The sequence below is a fragment of the Neofelis nebulosa genome, chromosome 3, assembly GCF_028018385.1.
Source record: "Neofelis nebulosa isolate mNeoNeb1 chromosome 3, mNeoNeb1.pri, whole genome shotgun sequence".
NCBI lineage: Eukaryota > Metazoa > Chordata > Mammalia > Carnivora > Felidae > Neofelis > Neofelis nebulosa.
In genome coordinates, this window is record NC_080784.1 from 65,112,326 (window position 1) to 65,130,169 (window position 17,844).

Consider the following 17,844-nt stretch of genomic DNA (forward strand, 5'->3'; position numbering starts at 1 on the left):
AACTCCAACAACAGAAAGTAAATGGAAACTGAAATCCTTCATGTCACTTTATGCCCGTGGTTTAGATATATTTCTATGTATATCTAACTCTCAGTGTCTAAAGAGATGGCACAAATTTTGGTATTATGATGTCACTGATCTTAGAAAATTATACTCAGTTTAGCCCTAGCTATAGTAACTAACCTTCCCAGGTGTTTGCATACATTGCACTTGATTCTGTGTCTTTTGGGAAATTAAGATTTTTTTTTTTTTGCCATTTTATGGCTGTCATTAATGGAAAAGGTTTTTATCTTATTTTTCCAGCTTTATTGAAATATAGTTAACATACAATCTTGTGTGAATTTAAGGTGTTCAACATGATGATTTGATACATGCATTTATTGCAAAGTGATTACCATAATAAGGTTAGTTCACACATCTATCACCTCACATAATTATCATTTGAGCGTGTGTGTACTTAACATTTAAGATCTAATCTCTTAGCAACTTTAAGGTATATAATACGGTATTGTTAACTCTAGTCACCATAGTGCACACTAGATCCCCAGAACATATTCGCTTTACAACTAGAGGTTTATACCTTTTGGACAATGTGTCTCCATCCCTTCCCATCCAGCCCCTGGCAACCACCATTCTATTCTGTTTCTATGAGTTCAATGTTTTTTGGATTTTACACATATATGAGATTATACAGTATTTGTCTTTTTCTGTCTGATTTATTTTACTTAGCATAATGCCCACGAGGTCCATCCATATTGTTACAAATGGCAAGATTTCCTTCTTTTTAGGGTGTGTGTGTGTGTGTGTGTGTGTGTGTGTGTATATATATAGGTGTATATATATATATATACCCATATATAAATATTCCCATATATACCTATATATACCTATATATATATATATATCTATATATATATATCTATATACACACATATATATACCTATATACCTATATATGTGTGTGTATATATATGTAGATATATATATCACATTTTCTTTATTCATTAATCCATTGATAAGCATTGATGAACACTTAGGTTCCATTTCTTGACTATTGTGACTAAGGTTGCAATGAATATGAGGGTGCAGATATCCTTGCAAGATAATGATTTAATTCCTTTTGATATATACCCAGAAGTGGGATTGCTGGATCATGTAGTAGGTCTATTTTTAATTTTTTGAGGAAACTTCATGGCTATTTTCCATAATGGCTATACGAGTTTACATTCCCACCAACAGTGCACAAGAGTTCTCTTTTCACTACACTCTCACCAACACTTGTTATTTCTTATACTTTGGATGATAACCATTCTAACAGGTGTGAGGTAATATCTCATTGTGGTTTTGATTTGCATTTTCCTAATTATTAGTGGTGTTGATCATCTTTTCATGTACCTGTTGGCCATCTGTATGTCTTCTATTCAGGTCCTTTGCACATTTTTAAATTGGATTATTTGTTGTTGTTTTGCTGTTGCTGCTGTTGTTGTTGAGATGTATGAGTTCCCTATATATTTTGGATATTAACACCTTATCAGAGAGATGGCTTGCAAATATTTTCTCCTATTCCATAGGTTGCCTTTTCATTTTGTTGATTGTTTCTTTTGCTTATAGAAACTTTTAATTAGATGTAACCCCACATATTTCTTTTTTATTTTGTTGTTTGTGCTTTTGGTGTCATAACCAAAAAACTGTTTTCAAGACCAATGTCAAGAAGATTTTCCTTGTGTTTTCTTCTAGGAGTTTTATGGTTTCAGATCTTATATTCAAATCTTCAGTCCATTTCAAGATAAATTTTTAAGTGATGTAAGATAGGGGTCCAATTTTATTCTTTTGGATATGAATATCCAAACACACCAAAACTAATTATTGAAGAGACTCTCTTTTACTCAACAAATCTTCTTGGCTCTCTTGTCAAATATTTGTTGACCATATACAGTGGGTTTATTACTGGGCTCTCAGTTCTGTTCCATTGACCTATGTGTCTGTTTTTATGCCAGTACCATATTGTCTTGATCACTGTATCTTTGTAATAATAGCTTAAAATTAGGAAGTCTGATGCCTCTAGCTTCCTTTTTTTTTTTCCTTCAGGATTGATTTGGTTTCAAGGTCTTTTATGGTTTCATACAAATTTTAGAATTTTTCTCTATGTTTATAAAAACTGCCATAAGAATCTTGGTAGAGATTGCATTAAATCTACAAATGTCTTTGAACAGTATGGACATTTTAACAATATTAACTCATTTGATACTTGAGTATAGGATATCTATTTATTTGTGTCTTCTTTAATTTCTTTTATCAAAGTCTTATAGTTTTCAGTATACAGATATTTCACTTCCTTGGTTAAATTTATTCTTAACTATTTTATTGTTTTTATTGTATATTTTATTTATTATCTCTTTTTCAGATATTTCACTGTTTAGTGTATGGAAATGCAACTAATTTCTGTATGTTGGTTTGTATCCTGAAACTTTACTAAATTTATTAGTTCTAACAATTTTTTTGGTGGAGTCTTTAGAATTTTCTATATATAAGATCATGTCATCTGTAAACAGAGATGGTTTTTCTTTTTCCATTTTGATTTGTATTCCTTTTACCTGTTTTTTTTTTTCTTGACTAATTGCTCTGGCCAGAGATTCCAGTATTATACTGAATAAAAGTAGTGAGAGTGTGCACCCTTGCATTGTTCCTGAAATGAGAGAAAAAGCTTTCAACTTTTACCACTGAGTATGATGTTAACTGTGAAATTTTCATATATAGCTTTTACTATGTTGAGGTATGTTCCTTCTACAACCAATTTGTTGAGTTTTATCATGAAAGAATGTTGAATTTTGTCAAATATTTTTTTGAATCTATTCAGATGATCATATGATTTATATCTTTCGTTTATTAATGGGGTATATTCATATTATATACAATATTTCATATTATATATAATATTTCATATTGCATAAATATTTCATATTGTATATAATATTTCTTGTGTATAATATTTCATAACATGTATAATATTGCATATTATGTTTAATATTTCATATTGTTATCTCTTTCTGTGAGAGCTACAGAGAAATCAGGAGGAAAGCAAAGGGCCACTGGCCCTGGGGACTGGTGTGAGGACATGTGTAGGATGCGGTGTCCAGTAAGATCTATGTAAGAGTGACAGTGTCCGTCTAGAGTCTGTAGCTCAGGGGAGTTAGAAGGACCTGATAGAGAAAACTCAGAAGACATCCAACTAAATACGGTTTTTAAACCATGGGATTAAATGAGAACAGAACACAGGGTAGGTAAAGAACGGATGAGAAAATCTGTGAGAATCTAGCTTTGGGCAAACTAGTCTGTCTGTGAAAACATGCATCTACATTGTCTCCTCTTATTTTGTGGTTGCTGTTGTTTGCATATCTAAGGAGGTATACAAATGAAATATAACTGAATAACTTATGTCTTATGTCTCCATATATATATTATTTCATAGTATGTATAATATTTCATAGTATGCATATTTCATATTATAAATATTTCTTATTACATGTAATACTTATTATTATATATAATATTTCTTATTATATATAATATTTCTTATTACATATAATATTTCATATCCTGGCATTGGTTCAGGCCCTCTAGCACTGGGAACACATGCAGGTCATAGGATACAGAGAAGGGCTTGGAAGGCTTTCCATGAAGACTTGGGCTTTAATCTCATTGTTCTTTCTTTCTGTGAGAGCTACAGAGAAATCAGGAGGAAAGCCTGGGAATTGGCATGAGGACATGTCTAGGATGTGGTTTCCAGTAAGATCTAAGTAAGAGTGACAGTGTCTGTCTAGAGTCTGTAGCTCAGGGAAGTTAGAAGCATCTGGTAGAGAAAATTCAAAGACATCCAACTAAATACAGTTTTAAACTGTGGGATTAGATGAGAACAGAAGACAGGGTAGGTAAAGAGAGGACGAGAAAATGCGTGAGAATCTAGCTTTGGGCAAAACACCCTGTCTGAGAAAACATGCATCTACATTGTCTCCTCTTATTTTGTGGTCACTGTTGTTCGTATATCTAAGGAGGTATACAAATGAAACATAACTGAATAACTTATGTCTTTCGTCTTCATATTTCATATGATATAACATATTTCATATTATGTATCATATTTCATGTGGTATATCATATTTCATATGGCATATCATATTTCATATGAGATTTCATCTGGTATACCCTATTTCATCTGATGTATACTTTTTTCATATGATATATCCTATTTCATAGGATATATCCTTTCTCATATATCATATTTCATATGCTATATCCTATTTCATATATTTCATATGATATATCCTCTTTCATATGATATATCATATTTCATACTATATTTCATATAAAATATCATATTTCTTGTGATATATTTCTTATGATATATCATATTTCTTATTATATGCAATATTTCATATTATACAATATTTCATATTATATGTAATGGTTCATATTATATATAATAGTTCATATTATACATAAAAGTTCATATTTTATATAATAGTTCATATTATACATAATAGCTCATATTGTACATAATAGTTCATATTATACATAATAGTTCATATTATACATAATAGTTCATATTATATATAATAGTTCATATTATATATAATATATCACACTGATTGATTTACAGATGTTGTACATCTTTGAATCCCAGAGGTAAATCCCATTTGATCATGGTGTATGATCCTATTAAAGTACTGTCGAGTTCATTTGGTAGAATTTGGTTGGGAATTTTTGCATCTGTATTCAGTAGTGATATAACCTTTGGTTTTCTTTTCTTGTAGTTTCCTGATATGGCTTTGGTGTCTATGTTATGCTGCCTTAAGGGAAGGGTGGCACAGGTAAAGTGAAACTGTTCCTCTTATTCTCTTCAATGCATCTAATCCTGAATTTGTTTTTTCTTCAAGAGTGTGCTGAAACTCCTTTGCGGGACTCCTGAACTTCTACAAAGACTTGTTTGTTTGTTTGTTTGTTTGTTTAATGGTGTTTGTGTAAGTAAGTATTCTCTGAGGGAAAAATGATAGAAAACTCTTATTCTCCAAGGTTGATGATCTCACTTTCCATTATTGGAGGAGATTTAAGCAAAGGCCTGATAAACTTTGAAAAGCAACTGATTAACCACAGGGGAAAAAGTATGTTACCAGAGGTTGAGCGATTAATGGAACTTTTGACTTGGAGTCCAAGATGAGCATTAGCCTCAGTACTGATGTTTCCTTCAGAGGCATATGAAGATAGCATTTTTGCTTATTTAAAATAAAGTGGGTTATGTTTATATTTTCATCAAGTATAAATTTACCACCATTTCAAAATGAGTAAAAGAGCTTTATGACTGATTGGCTTTGGTTCTCTTGGAGTCTTCTGCGTATTGGTAATGGTTACATTTCTATACACTGATAGTGATAGAACTCATAATACTATTACTAATAAACATAGGTGAACTTATTGAATGTTGACTACGTGCCATGGAGTCTTGTAAGAACTTTTTGAGATTTTTCTCAGCCCAGACTCCTGAGCGAAAACCAAACCTGTATAACTAACTGCCTACTGGACATCTTCCCTTGAGTATTTTGAAGGCATCTTATCATCTTCAACCTCAAGCTTTCCATTATTCTGTGTTTTCTAGATTAGTAAACTGCATCTTTGTCCACTCAACCCCTTAGTCTTAGTTCTGGACATCATATTTGGCCTGTTGTTCATCCTCTTCATTCTGATTGATGAAGAATCAAGTCCTCTACAGAAGTCAATTTTAGCATTGCAAAGGGCCAACCATTCTTTATCTACATGGCTGTCACCTAGCTTATACCTTACCTGTTCCACTGCAAGACGCTCTTAATGGATCTCCTTACATCCACCCTTGTTGCCTTTGAACTGTGCTTCACTCTGCAGTCAAAAGCATAGTTTAAAGTGCCAATATGCTCATGTCACTTCCTTATGAAACACTGTTCTGTAGAAAAAAACATTTACCTTTCCATTCTGCTTCATCTGCTGTCTCCACTCTCCATTCTTCATCATTTCTCAATATTCAGGTCTTAGTTTAGAAAACACTTCTTCAGAAGGATTTCCTTGATTCCTTACAATCATTTTGGTACATCTATTATAAATTGACAATCCATTTTACTTTTGTTTTAACACCTCACAATTGTATGTATACTATCTTCTCCATAAGACATAGAACACATAAAGGCAGGAAATACAGTCATGCTCACCATAATATTTAGATTGTCTAGCATAATGCAAGCACTCTGTAAATATTTTTAGAATTAATGAATAAATCCTACTTGGGTTCTCCAGTTCCAAGCCTCGGCTCTTTACACTACCCCAGTCTGCTTTTAGATACATTTCTATTTAATTTTCATATCATGAAATTTAAATATTTGCCACAGGGCTCCAATAGGAATACTCAATATATTCAATACAGACATTTACACTTTGGTTTCTATTTTAGGCACTAGCTCAGGTTTTCATAGTAATAAATTTCTCAGGCTTTTTTTTCTTTTTCTTTCTTTCTTTCTTTCTTTCTTTCTTTCTTTCTTTCTTTCTTTCTTTCTTTCTTTCTTTTGAAATCTTTAGTAAAAAGATCAGAAAGGAATGGATGCTTTTGAGAGAAAGTGATTAAAGCACATTTCAAATAGTGCTGGATTATCCTAAGGCAAATTAAAAATGTGCTTCAGGCAAGAGATTTTGAATATTGACATTTCTTGAGAAGAAAAAAAGTAATCCTGATGAAAAAAGTCAGAAATCTGTTAAAGTTCCTAAAACTATTCTTTATCATTGATTTTACTTTTAATTATACAAGAGGGCCCATAATATCAGGATCACTGACAGCCTTAACAGGTTTCAATTTTGAATATTAGTATTGAAGAAAAATGTTTGATTTTCGACATTCTCTAAACCAAGGATCTTTCCCTTTTTGTAATAATAAATGAGGAGTAGTATTCTAACTCAGATACCTATCTCAGGTAGGTATTTTACATGTGTTCTCACTAATTCATGTGATCACGAAAGTTAGGCATTATCCTCCTAGTTTTATAGATGGGAGAAGTGAGAGTTAGAACAGTCAGGCCACAGTAAGCTCCTCAGCCTGTGCTCTTTCTGGCAGGTCACACTGGTTCACTGTGTGTGACAGGGGATAGGACTTCTTCCTAATCATATGCATCCTAGTAAGACAATTCCAATGCTGACTATGCAGTAGGATTGCATATAATGCTCCAATCTGCTTAAATTGGCTACTGTGTAAAACTGATGTGAAGCCCTCGCAGCTCAATAGAAAATCTATATGTTCCTACAGGATGCCCACAGGGAAGCAGCAGATCTCTAATTTGGAACAATCAGCACAACAGGGAGTGTGGCAGGGCTGTTTTGAAGAAACATACAAGAGTTTCAGTCATCGTAGTTGACAGAAGAACTGAGATTTACAGTGGAAACTAAGCATTTTCTTTAGAATCAGTCATTGCATGGGTCTGGAGTCAGCAGCTAAATTTCTTTCATTCAGGGGCTGGTTATGTCACTAACTGGCTGAATGATGTTATTTAGACAGAGACTAGTGTTCAGCATTCATAAAGCTATGGATAACATTTGAATAATTGAAGTAGTTTCCATGGTAAAACCAGTGTGATCCAATGAAGTGACTGAATAAATCAAATTTACCTGAGAAAGTTTGGAAGTGCCTAAAATGAATTGAGGAAATGCTACAATTGTAATTTGTGGCAGGTGTTTTTTGAAAATGTGGTCTACCTTAACCTTTTAGAATTCTTTGGCTTCCTTCCCTGAGGCAGACCCTTGACATGATGTGGGTCAGGTCCAGCTCTTCTCCTTTAGTGGCGCTGGTATATTCTGGATGCTCAGAAGAATGATGGTCTTGAGCTAGAGCTGGTTACAGTGTCAAGGAGAACCCAATATGTATATATTTGTAGGGATTTCTGAATAAATGTATGAGAAAGGTGGTATGAAAAGTTAATAAATCATGTGGTCATTTAGTCAATGTGAAATGAATATCTAAAACCAATGAACCACCTTTACCACAAAGGTAGAGTAATAACATTTTCCCTTAGTTTTAATTTACTAGAAAATTTCCTTTCTCCTTTTTTTAAAAATTTTTCCTTATAATTCACCAGTCTAAGGGAGCATTTTCCTTTCTTTATATTTTTAAATTTTTTTAATGTTTTATTTATTTTTGAGAAAGAGAGAGAAACAGAGCATAAGTGGGGGAGGGACAGAGAGAGAGGGAGATACAGAATCTGAAGCAGGCTCCACGCTCTGAGCTGTCAGCACAGAGCCCAAAGCAGGGCTCAAACTCATGAACTCTTGAGATCATGACCTGAGCGTAAGTGGGATGCTTAACTGACTGAGCCACTCAGGCACCCCTAGCACTTTCCTTTCTAAGCCAACCCCTGTTGCCTATTAGCCCCTCCCCAACCGTCTTAGTGCATTTTCATTCCCTGAGACATTGCTTGTCTGACTTTCTACTTGATGCTTCTTGCCTGTTCATGTGAATTTCAGTGAGTAATAGTGACTGTGCCTATTATAACAATTCAACATAGCTAGTTCTGTAGTTGCAAATGCACCAACTTTCTCGATAGCGTGAAACATGATGTTTAGAATAGAGTTCTAATAAGGCCAAGTGTTTTTATCCTAATTATAGGTTAATTAGTATCACTCAGAGAAATCATCCATTTTAAGGGTACTATTAGGGATAATAATCTCTGACCCCAGAGATTGGGCATACAAGGTAAAGCATATAAGGTCATTGCTTATAAGGTAAAGCAAAGGTTGCCCATGTCCCCTGATATCCAGTGTCCATTCTGTCCACAGAAAGAGTGAATAAACACTAAGGAAAAAGGCTAGTCAGCATTTCCCAGCTTCCACTGCAGCAAGCTATACTGTAGGGATGGTAATGATAAGCTTGAAGAACCTGGGTACCTAAGCCTCAGAGCAGGAGAGCTCAACCCTGAACTGCCTATGTCCAACCTTCTCCTTGAGAAAGAGATTAACTCCTGTCTTGTTGAAGCCAATGTTATTCTGGGTCTCTGTTACTCAAGAGTAGCAGTAAAGGATTGGTTCAAATCCTAAGTGATTTTATTATAAGGAAAGAAAGCATGTGTTCCAAATTCAGTATATGTGCTGCTGAAGCCAGAACTATAAGGAAAAGAGTGTGAATGTCTCATTAAACTACAGTTGGTTTAATTTAGAACTAATGTCTTCAGAATATTAGTCAAAATAATGAAAATACTTGGGCACAATACTTAATAAGTGAGCATTCAAGATTATAATTTTCATTAACAAATTAAATTTAACAAAAAATTTTTCAGTGTTGTCTATTAGAATAAGTGAGAATATATATACTCCACTTGATTAAGTACCAAGTGCATAATGATTGCTCAATAATAATTATATTTTCCTCCTTCTAATTAAAGTCAGTGGGTTTCCTTTAAAAAGTTCTTGCTATTTATTTTTATTGTAAATAAAGTATTTTATGTTTTATTATAAATATAAAATAAATTGCAAAATAGTATAATAGTGACTTGCCCTGACCTAAAAGCTGCCTCACTGTAAAAGCATTCAGATAATCTGTTTACACTCCTTTAGAATATTTTTTTCTAAACATACAGGTTGTTTTATTTAAAAGTAGCATTTTTTCCCCACTGTAGTACATAGGCAACAAAATTGGCTCTCCATGAACCATACCTCTTGCAAGCAATGCCCTCATGTAGTGATTGTCCCCAACAACACTGACACCCAGCTTAGCCAGGTGATTTGCTTTGGTCAATGGGACATCAGCGAACATATGGCAAGCAGAAGCTTGATATATATTTACACATTGGAACTTACCCTTTTAGAATGTTGCTGCCACCATGTGAAGATGCTAGGACTAGCTTCCTTAAGGATGAAAAATCATGTGGAGAGAAGCGTCCAATTGTCCCAGGTCTCCAGCTGAGCCTACCCCTCAATAACCCTCCAGTTGAAGAAAGCTGTCTATGTGAATCTGGGTGAGATACCAGAAGAACCAGAGTCATGAGAAATAATAACAATCATTATTGTTATGCACAAGTAAAATCTGGGGTGATTTGTTACTCAGCTGTAGGTAACAGATACATTCACATATACAAACTTCTTTTAAGTGTAGGAAGTATATATGTATTTCATAAGAAGAGATAGATTATATGTTGATATCACCTTAGCAAAAAAACTTACCTCATCTTTTATGTGTTCGACAGAAATTGTAGGAAACTACTAACTACTTGGGCATTGTGTAAGCTCTGACCAAAGACTGACATTTTGGTTAGCTGCATTAGGAGGCTATCCATATAACAACACTTTTTTAAAATTTTAGAATAATGTATCATAATAACCTTTAAGTATTTTGTATTTAAATTTCAGAAACTTTAGTGGAAGTTAAACTCAGGATGGGAGACAGAAAGAGAGGAAGAGGGAGAGAGAGGATGAGAATGAGATTGTCATTCTGACTATATTTTTAAGAAGCAAATGACTGAGGAACCAATCATACAACATATTACACTATTTCCTTGTTTTCTAAGATATCCCTGTGTGTGTTTATTCCGTTAGTGAAAGATAGTGATTGTAAGCTACTAGATATGGAATTAATTTGCAAACTAGGCAGAATCATATTCCCATTTGCTTTTCTATCATGATGATCTGCTTTCTAGACCAATGTTTTCTAAATGTTATGCCTTGAAGTATTTTTAGGACATATAGAAACAAATATAAATATCATTTATATTAAAGTAGTATTTGTTCCATAATTTCAAAATCCCTATTCCAGCTATAAACTAACTGTCCTTATCATTTGCAAAATAAATGAACTCACAGGGCACCTTGGTGGTTCAATTGGCTGAGTATCCAACTCTTGATTTGGGCTCACATGATCCCAGGGTCGTGGGATTGAGCCCTATGTCAGACTCTACACTGAGTGTGGAGCCTGCTTGAGATTCTCTCTCTGTCTCTCTCTGTCTCTCTGTCTCTCTCTCTCTCTCTCTTTCTTCCCTTCCCTCTGCCCCTCTCCCCCACTTGCATTTTCTGTCTCTCTCTCCCTCTCTCAAATAAAAACAAACGAAAAACAACAAATGAACTCACTATCAATTAATGTCTTTCTTCTTGATTCAGGCTTATGATAACTCTGACACCTTTATAGTAAAATATATATTTCATTATAGTTTTGTTACTTTGATAATTCATTTTTTTATATTTATTCCAAGGATCTTTTGTCATATGCATAATGTGGTGGTTAAATGCTGAGTCTGAGGGGCGCCTGGGTGGCTCGGTCGGTTAAGTGTCCAACTTCGGCTCAGGTCATGATCTCTCGGTCCGTGAGTTCGAGCCCCACATCAGGCCCTGTGCTGACCGCTCAGAGCCTGGAGCCTGTTTCAGATTCTGTGTCTCCCTCTCTCTCTGCCCCTCCCCTGTTCATGCTCTGTCTCTCTCTGTCTCAAAAATAAATAAATGTTAAAAAAAATTTTTTTAAAAATAAAAAAAATAAATAAATAAATGCTGAGTCTGAAAGCCAGAATACCTGACTTCTAGACCCAGAAGTAATGTTGCATAATCACATGACTTTTAAGCAAGTAATTTAACTTCTCTAATTAGCACTCACTTTAAAACATGGTTTAACAACCTCTTCTCTCTTTTCTTCCAAAGATTTTTGAAAAACCAAGCAAGATCACATATGTGAAGGTATTAATTGATATTAATAATACTTTATAATTTAGAAATAAAATATTTGAAATTATAACTGAAAGATCTGTCCTTAAAATCTTTGCAATAGTTCTTAAGTATATATGCATTATAAATTTTTTGACCCAGTACATTGAAGATAATTCTATGGACAGTGGACTAAGAAATAACCATCTCTCAATGTATTTGACAGAATAGTATTGAGGAGACACAAAAAACCTTTAAATCTAGAGAAATAAAAGCATGAGGAAATGACACATTATTATAAAAGATCCTGTGTCCGGCTTGGGGACTTTCCAAAGTCACAATAGAATTATTTTGACATTTTTTTTTTTATTTAAAGTGTAGCTTAAACATGATGTGAACCTTATTTAAAGTGATATTTGATCTATTTTGCTGCATTTCCATTATAACTGACTTTTTTGCTAATATATCTTGGCTCTTAATAAGTAAAATGTTTATTATGTCCTCTGAACACTAAGTTTTTTTTGTACAGCAAAGACTGGAAAAAAAAATATCCTAGACTATACAGAACAAATATTACAGACAATGTTATTTGCATACCATCAATCTTATGTTTGACTTCAAAAACATTATTTGAATCATTTGCATGAAAACAAAATCTTTGCCTTTTAAAGAGTTTATCTCATCCTGTTGGTATTTATCTTATGCTAGATTATGACTTCAAGTGAGGGAAACACAGCAGGAACAGATGAACTCTTAAAAATAAAGACCCTGTTTTCATGCAAATACCTCTAATAATTAAAACAGAGAAACAGGAGAAGTACAATTCCTACACAAATTCTCTGACAAAATCCAATAGAGTTTTTCAAGAATGAAAAGGCTTTCATGTTTTGATTTAACATCCAAAGTCAGTGGAGTTTGCATATGTTACTTTGATCTTTAAAACCCTATGTGGTCTGGGTGCCAGTGACTTTCCATGAGGCCTTTTAGGTTTCCTGGAGTCCTCTTTCTCAAGAGGCTACGGGGAAACTAAACAATTGTTTTTTCTCAGAGTTTAATTTGCAAACATTTGCTGTGGTATAAGATGACAATAATAGTGTGGTTTATAGAGACATGTGTATGTATATGTATCTAATTGTTACAACACTTTATTTGATTAACTATTTAAATTAAAATATATTTCTCTGACAAAACAGTGGTTTTCAGTCACTTCAAAGATGGGAGTCAATTTTTGTTATCAAATAATTTTAAGTTCCCATCCACCTGATAAATGTTTTATTTTTATTTATCCTAACTTTGGACAATGCTTACTGTGTTATATAGATGTTTGAACCTTTTTTCTTAGCTGTGCTTAACTCAGTGGTCTTTCCAAAATTGCCAAGTCGCTATATATGATATAATTACTTATTCCTCATCTCTGCTCTGTGTGGTGTCTGCAGGGGCTTGTGGATCTGCTTCCATGATGGCTTGCTCACATGGTTACCAAAGTTGGGTGCTGGCTGGTGGCTGGGAGTTCAACTAGACTATTGGCCAGGAGCCTAATTTGCTTTCCATGTGGGTCTCACCATAGGCTGATTGGGCTTACTCACAGCTTGGATGCAGTGTTCTAAGAGTGACTATTCCACAAGACAGGACTAGAAGCCACTGGTCACTTAATTTCTGGGCGCAGAAATTTGGTATAGCATCATTTCTCCCATACTTTATTGGTCAAGCTTTCACAGAATCAACATGAATGAATTCACTCCTTGGTGAATCAGAAACTGCACCAGGTGAGTTGTTGCACAAAGAAAAGTTTTATTTATAGAAAATAAGGAGATCAAGCTTCCAAAGCCTTGACTCCCTGAGGAGGATGAAAGGGGTCCTTTTGTTTAGGGTTCAAATGAATATTTAGACAAGGAAGCCTTGTCATTGTATGTAGAAGGCATAGGGTCCTGTAAGTGCCTGAAGGAAACATGCTTGGGGCGCCTGGGTGGCTCAGTAGGTTAAGTGTCCGACTTCGGCTCAGGTCATGATCTCGCGGTCCGTGAGTTCAAGCCCTGCGTCGGGCTCTGTGCTGACAGCTCAGAGCCTGGAGTCTGTTTCAGATTCTGTGTCTCCCTCTTTCTCTGACCCTCCCAGGTTCATGCTCTCTGTCTCTGTCTCAAAAATAAATAAACGTTAAAGATTTTTTTTTTTTAAAAGAAACATGCTCATACATACATTGTATATAAGTGAGGCTGAGGCTCCTTAGGTGGAAATCTTAGTATTATTGTAAGATAAAGGTAATGGTAGGTCATTCTCGACGTCACTCCTTGGTGCATCTGCACAGATGTGAGTTGGGGGTTTAGCTCAAAAGGTCTGGGTGATCTAGGCCCGCAAGAGATCTTGTCAGGGCAGCCGCCATCACCTAAGGGGTGGTTTTTGGTTTCATTTGTCTGAGTTAAGGGGTAGGCCAGAAAGAAGAGCTTAAGAAAAAACATAAGACCGATGTTAATAAGTACAAGCCCATGGGCAGTAAATGTCAAGTCTTGTGGTCTCTCTGGTGACAAACCCACCCAGATGCAAGGGAGGGGACATAGACCCCACTTATTGATAAGAAGACTCTCAGAACTTTTGGTCACTCTTAAAGTAGTACAGTTTATTTTTAAAAGTGAATCAAGGATCAGATATTGGTAATCATGCTTTACCTCATTCTTTCAAAAGATCAGCATCCTCTGCCAGTCACTCTGGAAGAGTGTGTCCACTCTGAATGGGCACAGCACATTCAGGAAGATCTTACTCTGCTCCCTTTGCTGTGTCCTCTGCTAGGGCCTGCCTAGGTTTGCATGACAACTCTGCAGCTATGCAAAACACCACAGAGTTGTTTACTCCTGTAGCACCAGTGTGCAGAGAATTGAACCTCACAGTGACACTAGCCCTCACTCCCTCCGGTTGAGGTCCTTGATGACCTTCAGGCCTTCATTGGGAACATTCAGTCCTCCTGTAGCAACTGTAAGCAAAGAGTGAGGGAGGGAAATCCTGTAATAAAGGAAAGTATGGAATTAACGAAAGGCTCCAGTTTCTCATCCTCTCCTGAAACCTCTTTCATCCTCATCTGTTAGAGTCTATCCTCCTTCCTGCCCAGTCATGAAACGCATGGAGTTTTTCTTTTTCCCATGGTTGGTGAGATTCCTTGTTAGTCCTTTGCCACAACTTTGTAATTAGCAAGAGGCCTTACCTGAGAAAGTTAAACGCAAACTCAAACAAAGAATACTGGATTTGGTATTCAAATGAGCGGAGTGTTGATATTTTCTAGATGTGAGGACTTATGATTGGCTTCTCAAAATAATGATTTTGTGGTATAGGTAGTGGTCACGATTTCAGCAGATAGCATCACCAGGATATATGAATGTCATTTGGGACAAAGGTTAACCTTTGTAAATAGGCTCTGCTCTCTTCCCAGGTCTTCACCTACTTGGAGCCTCATACATAGTACTTCTTTCTTCCTGACACCTTAGGCTGAAGGTAAACTTCCCAAACCTACCTCCTTCTCTTCTACTTTGAACCAGATATCTATATAGATAGATGTCTGTCTAGTGTGACTTAGGCTTATTCATGTTTAAATAGATTGGAGGAGGGGCGCCTGGGTGGCGCAGTCGGTTAAGCGTCCGACTTCAGCCAGGTCACGATCTCGCGGTCCGTGAGTTCGAGCCCCGCGTCAGGCTCTGGGCTGACGGCTCGGAGCCTGGAGCCTGTTTCCGATTCTGTGTCTCCCTCTCTCTCTGCCCCTCCCCCGTTCATTCTCTGTCTCTCTCTCTGTCCCAAAAATAAATTAAAAACGTTGAAAAAAAAAATTAAAAAAAAATAAATAAATAGATTGGAGGAGGATGGAGGAGATCATCTCAGTATTAAAACAAAAGCAAAAACAAAAAAAAAATGACAATGACACTCTAAATTCTAAGGTCAGACCTCTGGGCAGATTGCTTCTTCCTCTGAAACAGAAACAACCAGCCAGGTCAATCCTGAAAATGTTATGCCTCTCGATTACAAAGGACTAAAACCAAGTTTGTGAGAATGACCTATTCTTATTTAACCATTCAGTTTTAGTTATTTCTGTCATGTTTTACTTTTATGATAGATAATAAAATATGCAGAAGAAGCAAGTTGATTTTCAGTTGCCCTATTGCCTATAAATCTTGCAAGGGCCATTCATTTTTTGTCATAAATTCAACCAAATACGGGAATATCTAAACACATCAGTAGTTCTGTAATACCTTCCTGGAATTTGCACATGATCATAGCACAATCAGATGTCATCCTAAATATGAGAGTGTGAGACTTTCATGGCTAGTGAAGACACATTCATGAATGGTATTGACTATACTCAGACAGGCCTTGTCATTCTGCCCCTGGGCCTATTTCTCCTATTCTGGAGCATTGCCTTAATGTGTCATCAGTTTGTTTAGGGTAATGGACTGTTTTTAGATTATACCTGTTTTAACTGTAAATTATTCAAATAGAATGTTAAGAAGAAGAGTGTACTAATGAGCAGGCTAAAATTGCTGACATTTGAGGGGATGACTCTTCCTTCTAGAGTCTTCTTTTCCTCCTTATCATTTCCCCTTTGGTCACCATAGATGTGCCAGTTTTCCTTTCTTCTCTTGCTCTTCTAATCCCTCCAGATTTAGGACAAAAATATTTTTGCTTAAACTTTGTTTTTCATTAATGGCACAACTTTAGATAACATTCAGAACTTTACTAGCCTAACACCTTCTGTGTTCTGACTCTAAAAAAAAGTGAATTTTAATTAGTAGGCTTCTTGATTCCATAGAATTGGCCACAGTGAGTTGGAAAACTATTTCTTTTCCAACCTTTACTGAATGAGCTACCCGATTGACCATTGGATATTAACAAAGTCCTGTGGTGTGAGACACCCAATTTAAGAGTGGTAATAATGAAAAGGTGAAGAAAGGAAAGACTGCCTGTGTCAACTACAAAAATGAGATAAAAACATTTCTTTAAACCTTTACTATTTTATTAATGCTATCTTTCCCTAATTTAAAACTTCTGTTGGATTTGAAAAGAATAGTGAAGACTAAAGGGAATGTGTGATCAAAGAATTATTTTCTGATTGAATATCTGCACATAGCTCCGTAGAGTAAATACCTGTTACCTCTCCACCCAAAGCATTCTCATTCTATGCCAGCCCATAGTCTGGGCACTCAGTCCCAGTAATCTGATTCCCTGCAGGGCTATACCATAATTATATAGGTCCAAAATATGCTTAACAGATATTTGCTCATTTCTGTTCCATTAAATCTAGTTAACTTTCCCCTTCTAATATAATAACTACATCAACAAAGTGTTTTACTGTTCAACCAAATGACAATTAATTTAATGGGACAAGTTGGTTGGGCCATGCAGTACTCAGATATTTGATAAAACATTGTTCCTGTGAGAGTCTTTTTGGATATTAACATTTAAACCAGTATACTTTTAGTAAAGCAGATCCCCTCCATAATGGGAGTGGGCCTCATTCAATCAGTTGAAGACTTGAAAAAACAAAAACAAAAACAAAAACACCAGACTCCCCACACAAGAGAGAATTCTCTAGCAGATTTCCTTCATCTGCATCATTGGCTCTTCCTGTTTCTATAGTTGACAGTCTTCAGACTCAAACTGGAATATTGGCTATTGGATGTATATCTATCTATATCTATCTATACCTATATCTATATCTATATCTATCTATCTATCTATCTATCTATCTATCTCCCTCATATATCTATCTATATGGCCATATCTATCTATCTATCTATCTATATATAGATATATGAGGGAGATAGATAGATATAGATATAGATATAGATATAGATATAGATATAGATATAGATAGATATAGAGATAGATATAGATAGATATATGAGGGATATAGATACATGGCATATATATATATATATATATATATATATATATATATATAGCCCTCCATGGAGTAAGATCCCATTTTTGTTTGGGGCAGCACTAAAGCTATCTCTAGTTCTGGCTCTGACTTTCATTTGGTCCTGGACCTGGTGGTTCATCCAGTAGATCTTGATATATAAACATTTTACCTCTGCCACAGTGACCATCACTAGCATCACCCGTTAGCATGCTTGCTAGCCAGGTAACATCTCCTAGAACATCCTTCTCCTTCTCCTCCTCCTC

At 35.3% G+C, this 17,844-nt stretch overlaps 1 long non-coding RNA gene across 1 annotated transcript in view; it reads left to right on the forward strand.

Moving 5' to 3' along the window:
* The window catches only part of LOC131506899 (uncharacterized), a 62,028-nt gene extending 51,998 nt beyond the window's left edge, over nucleotides 1-10,030 (forward strand). The window contains exons 5-6 of the long non-coding RNA XR_009259213.1: nucleotides 4,812-4,868; nucleotides 9,864-10,030. This is a non-coding gene — a long non-coding RNA (uncharacterized LOC131506899). The remainder of the gene's footprint in view (nucleotides 1-4,811; nucleotides 4,869-9,863) is intronic.
* Nucleotides 10,031-17,844: the final 7,814 nt, after the last annotated feature.